Source organism: Gopherus evgoodei, chromosome 18 (genome assembly GCF_007399415.2).
Source record: "Gopherus evgoodei ecotype Sinaloan lineage chromosome 18, rGopEvg1_v1.p, whole genome shotgun sequence".
NCBI classification, from domain to species: domain Eukaryota; kingdom Metazoa; phylum Chordata; order Testudines; family Testudinidae; genus Gopherus; species Gopherus evgoodei.
Window position 1 is genome coordinate 2,980,354 of NC_044339.1, and position 6,503 is coordinate 2,986,856.

Here is a 6,503-nt window from a genome sequence, read left to right on the forward strand (position 1 = left end):
AAAGGCTACCACAATCCCGACTCAAGCCTCTATACCAGCCTTCACACTTGGGCTCTCCCCCAACCCCTCCCAGCTAACGCCGACCTTCACACAAGGGCTCTTCTCAAATGTCCCTGCTAACACTCCTGCCACTTTCACCCTAGGGCTGTCAGCTTCCTCCCTTCTACTGCGCCCACCTGAACCAACCCCCAAGTTCAACCAGAACTATACCTCCCTCTGCCCCCTGCACCTTCACACCCCGCTTCTCCTATCCCCCTGCCCCACGGACTCAGCGCCAGCTCCCCCGTCGAACCCAGACTCACTCCACAACTGCCCCATCCCCCCAAGCCATGCTCCCCCATCCCCAGAGTGCGGGACAGTTGCTGGGCATTGCACTGCCCCACCCTCCGGGGGCCACAGACAACCACCTCCTGGTGCAAAGCTGCAGGGTCCAGACGTTGCCAGGAGCCCGTGGCGGGAGTCAGAGCACCCGGCTCCCCACCACCCGAGGAGAGCAGAACAGACTCGGGGGTGTGGGGCCAAGCAGGATCAGCGCCGGGAACCCTCTCCCTGCGTCATTTCCTTGCTGGGGGGGGGGGTTGGGTTTTGGTCTACCAGCTTCAACTGAGGCGGCTGACAGCTTGGCGCGGGGCATGCTGGGACTAGTAGCACAGGTGGCAGCGCAGGTCCCAAGGCTCCAAAACGCAGCAGCATGCAAACTATAACTCCCAGCATACCTTGTAACACCCAGTCCCTGCTGCACCTGCGCACTGTTTCACCCAGTGTGGAGAAGATGCTGACTTCACATTGTCAGGCTGTGGCCAGGGCTGGATTAACCCTTTGTGGGCCCCCAAGTAGTCACATGGCCCCTTCCAAGTGTGGACCTGGCGTCACTGTAAACCCAGTACTGTGTCTTGTGGTCACAGCGGGACCTGGGCGCCGATCCTGCCCTCCAGACAAGCCTGCCTGGCCTGCACTAGGGGGGAGACAACACCGGGTAGACACTTTTCCCACCCACTTGGGCGAGCCTGTTTCTGCACTGGAATTTGCTACCTGTAGCAGTTACTCATATGCAAGGGATTGTAGAAAACTGCTGTCTGATGTTATATGCTACCAGTAACAGGGAATTGTTAGTAGCAATTACTGATACCTGTTGTTTTTATTTGCTGACTTGTCCTAATTTGCTAAAACTTGACAGTGGTGTGGGATGGAAACATAAAGTGTTTGGCTTCCAAATGACCCTGCCTGGAGTACATATGTATAAATTACCTCTTAATAGAGGATTGTAAAAAATAGAGTGAGTTCATTTAAACATCATTTATTTTGCAGGTTCATTTACTGTGCCATCCTGACATGGACATTTCTGCCCAAGTGACCTGTGGGTTGGATTCATTTTAGTGGGACGCAGGACATGTGGAGGATAATTTAAACTCTTAATTTTCCTAGGCTTTGCCTTTGATATACTTCTATGTTGGTGCGATCTCTGACCATTACAGTTCATCAACTCAGCAGGCAGGCACAGGCAGCAATGAACTTCTATTGCCTTGACTGAGAAAGGTTTTGGATGAAAGGGAGGGTAGATTCCAGCAAGCTCCTGGGGTAATATCTCATTGGAGATGAAAGGGCTTGTTCAGAAAGAGATTTTGAAGTCTGTAGGGTAAAGATGAGCCAGATGGGTTTGTCTCCATGCAGGATATGTTATCCTCTGGGGGCTGAGTAGAAAGGAGAGAGAAGTATTTTGGATTTCCTATTTCCTTTACTGAGGGCTATCTATGCTCACCTGAAGTATTTCCTGGAAGAAGCAGTTCCTATCTATTACAGGGTGTCACTGAGTCCCCAGGCGATGCTCTGGAACTGCTCCCCACCAAGCCAGTCAGGACTTTGGGGAGCCTTGTCTCCCTTGGAGCAGACTGTCTCCAAGGCAAGAAGCTCACACGGCTTCACCTCCTGGGTCTCTCTTTGGAGCATTCAGCATCCTCTACCCCTCCGTGCGCTTCCCACAGTGAGTCCGCCCAGGTGGGGTCCTGGGGAAGCCAGAAGATCTTGCACCCCCACTTCGCAGTCAGACGTGACTCTCAGCCAGCCAGTAAAATAGAGGTTTATTTGATGACAGGAACACAGTCTAAAACAGAACTTGTAGGTACAGTGAACGGTACCCCTCGGCCGGGTCCATTTTGGGGGGCAGTGAGCCAGACACCCACTTCTGTTCTTCACTCCTCATCCCTAGCCAGCTCCAGACTGACAACCCCTCCAGCCCCTTCTTTCTGGCCTTTGTCTCTTTCCCCGGCCAGAAGGTCACCTGATCTCTTTGTCTCCAACACCTTCAGCTGGCACCTTTGCAGAGGAGGGGCCCAGGCCATCAGTTGCTAGGAGACAGAGTGTCAGGCATTTATGTGCACTGGCCCTTTGCTCTGCAGCAATCACACACCCTTATAACAGCACCTGGATACTTAGGAACTGCATAGGGGACACTGAGGCACCAACACAATATTCAGAGAAAATATTAAGAACATTCCGTTTGTCACACAGGGTCAAAATATGGCTGCCGTCACACAGAGGTATTAGTGGTGGTGGAGGTGAGAAGAGGGCCAAGAAGTCCTTTCCCTCCTCCAAACACTCCCATTCATGTGGAACCCATAATGTTGCTGCTGCCTAAATACCCTGATGGCAAACAGGTAGGGGCAGGAGGCACTGCCGGCTGTATTGAGACCCCAGAGGAGCCACACACTGTGTGGTGTATATGCTGTACAGGTGTGGGCAACCCTTAATCCCCAGTGCTCCTGGTGGAGAGGATCAGTTCTTCAGGATAGGTGCATCAGCTATTAGCCAAGATAATCAGGGACGCATCCCCATGCTGAGGGTGTCCCTAAACCTCAGACTGCCAGATGCTGGGAGCAGGGCCAGCTCTAGGTTTTTTGCCGCCCCAAGCAAAAAAAAGAAGAAAAACCCTGAGAGGGCAACTGCTGAAGCAAAAAAAAACCAAACCCTCTGAGAGCACAAGTGCCGCCCCTGGAATTGCACTGCCCCAAGCACATGCTTGGTTTGCTGGTGCCTAGAGCCAGTCCTGGCTGGGATTGGATGAAGGGATGGATCACTCAGTGATTGCCTGTTCTGTTTATTCCCTCTGAAGCACCTGGCACTGGCCACTGTCAGAAGACCGGGTACTGGGCTAGATGAACTATTGGTCTGACCCACTACAGCAGTTCTAATGTTTAGCAAAAATTACAGTCAATTTTTGCCTTTGAGAAGGATGTCACATGAGATAGGATACTGCCTTCATTGACTAATTGAGAATCAAGTTCTACACACAAGCAATGGCATGCGGAAAAACACTAAGGGCTGGATTTAGAAGCAAAATAACAGTCGCAAAAGGCAATCACCATTTGTGGATTGAATGAAAACAAAGTTCCGAGACCTGGTCAGAAATTCAGTCAGACTGGAAGTCAGATGATCCAACAGAATAAACTTCTGCTCTAAACATAATAAGAAAAAGTTAAATTAAAAATTCCAAATTGGAAATCGCAGTAAAAAACAATACCAGAAACACATATGTCATTGCTAAAACTACTAGTGAACACGTACTTATACATATTTTCAAAGAGTATTTGTTGTTAAAATATAAATTAACTAGCATGATGATATGCCTCTGCACAATATCAAAGCTAAATGATGAAGTGCTAAGAGTAATTCAGGGAATCCCAGCAGCAGCAAACACAAATTTGTGAACTGCTATGAGACTTTATGCAGTCAGATCAGGGCTGGCCTTACCATGAGGCGAACTGAAGCTGCCGCCTCAGGTGCCAGACTGTGGGGGGGACGCCAATAGGCCCCAGAGTGTAGAAAATTGTGTCTGCTGCTGGTGCATATGTATTCTCTCTGCTCGAGATGCACAGAGATGGTGGAGTAATGTGCTGGAGGCAGGAGGGCACAGGAGGCATAACAAGCAGGCAGAAGAAAAGGTGAGAGGAATAACAGAAAGCATCAGAAGCTACAGGGAGAGAGAGGAGGAGGAGGACCCTCTTATGTACCTCTCGAGCACCCCAGGAGTCTGGACTGATTCACAGCAGCTTCTCAGGGAGCTTCCTGTTTCCTGTTGCTTCCCTGAACCCACTTGAGGAGAACAGGCAGTCAGCTGAAGCAGTAGGAGTCAGCTAGGCCCTTAAGATGCTGATATCTTCCCTCACTCAGGCCCTGCTACCAGCCTGCTTATTTGTCCCCTTCAATTAAGTGTTGAGAGCCACTATAGCAGGCACAAAAGAGCAATCATGAGTGAAAGAAGAAAACGCCCCTCTGGGGCAGCATACAGAAAAAGAAAGCAAGCAAAGGAAGCTTTTCTATCTAAGCAGGAAGGAGCTCTCCTGAGATACATAGACACAAATGTTCACGCTGAGCCTTCCGGCCCCAGTGAGGATGGGAGTGGTGAGGAGATGCCTGATCTTCCAGTTAGTCAGAGTGCAGGTAACCTGGCAGTTACTGCAGCATCCATATCTCCATCTCAAATGGATGTAACCATGCACATTCCTGAAGAAAAGTGTAGATCAGAGAAGAATGCCGTGGAGGCACAAGAAACAGCTGCTGCTGAGTTTAGTTCCTTAAGTCTAGATGACCCAGGACTGTGGACCCACTTGAGCAGTAGCCTGACGGACTTCCTTGTACTGCATGGGCCACAGCAAGTGAAAAACATCATGTTCCCCAAAGACAATGAAAATAGAAGTTTCCATCCAACACATTACTAGCATGAAATACTCAATGGTGACGAAGTGGAGAGGCCATGGCTTATGTACTCAAAAACCCAGAATGCTGCATATTGTCTTTGTTGCAAACTCTTCCAGTCTAATGTTCCAGCCACATTAGGTTCTACAGGAACAAAGGACTGGAAAAATCTGGCAAGCCGTGAGAAGGCAGCAAATCACCAGAGAGCTTTCCATAGGTGGCAAGAGCTTGAGATGAGACTAAGGTTAAAGGCCACCATAGATGATCAGCATCAAGAGAAGATTGCATCAGAGTCTCTTTACTGGCAAAATGTTCTGAAAAGGCTCATTGCCATTGTGAGAATGCTTGCTACCCAAAACCTAGCACTGCGTGGCAGTTCAGATCAGCTGTATGTGACAAACAATGGAAATGCCCTTAAAATTATGGAGCTGATGGCTGAGTTGATGCTGTACTCCAGGAGTATCTAAGAAGAGTCACCACCCAAGAAATGTACACACACCACTACCTTGGAAAAACAATTCAAAATGAGATCATACAGTTACTGGCAACAAAAGTCAAACAGAACATTGTGGCAGATCAGAAGTTATCAAGATATTACTCTGTTTTTCTGGACTGTACACCTAACATCAGTCATACAGAACAAATGACTTTAATGGTGTGTTTTGTAACAACAGAACCTAATGAAAATGTTCCTGCAGTGGTGACTGTTCGAGAGCATTTTCTATAATTTATTGACATTGATACTACAGGAACTGATATGACAAATGTGCTTTTTAAAAAGCTGGAAGATATGGGAATTGCAATAGCTGACATGAGAGGGCAGGGCTACGATAATGGTGCCAACATGAGAGGGAAGAGCAGAGGAGTGCAGACACGGATCCGAGAGTTAAACCCTCAAGGTTTTTCTGTTCCATGCAGTTCTCATTCATTGAACTTGGTGGTCAGTGATGCAACATCAGCATCTACGGAGGCTGCTGAATTTTTTAATGTAATTCAAAGCATCTATGTATTTTTCTCTGCATCAACTCATTGATGGAAAATTTTGAAGCAACATCTGGGAACATCCTCTCTGACACTGAAACCACTGAGTGCCACATGATGGGAAAGTCGAATGGAGGCGATAAAGCCTATCGAACACCAAATTGGGAAGACAGATGATGCCATAGTTGCCATTATGGAGGATAATGCTATGACAGGAATGGTTCGTGGGAGAACAGTGGCAGAGAGAAATGGAATCACCAGAAACATACAGAACTTCAAATTTCTGTGTGGCTTAGTGTTGTGGCACGACCTACTGTTTAAAATAAATGTTGTAAGCAAGAGACTCCAAGGTGTTGACCTTGATATATCTGGAGCAATGGAACAGTCATACCTACAGTTTTACAGGTCAGATGAGGGATTTCAAAATGTCCTGAAGAGTGCACAGAAGTTGGCAGAGGATCTTCACACTGAAGCTATTTTCCCGCCCATTCAAGAATACAAGAGTCACCAAAGAAGACGACATTTTGATGACGAGGCATGGGATAATCCCATAAGAAACCCCAAACAACAATTCGAAGTTGAATTCTCTAACCAGGTGCTAGATTGTACAATACAGTCAGTTGAAGAAGGTTTCATGCAGCTCAAGGAACACAGCAGTATATTTGGGATGTTGTACAATATTCCAAAACTCCTCACTATACCTGAAGAAGACCTACACCAGCAATGCAAGGAACTAGAGACAGTGCTGACATGCGCGATATTGATGCAAGTGACCTAGGTGAAGAACTGAAAACCCTTTCAAGATACATTTCAGCAGGATCAACTCCAAA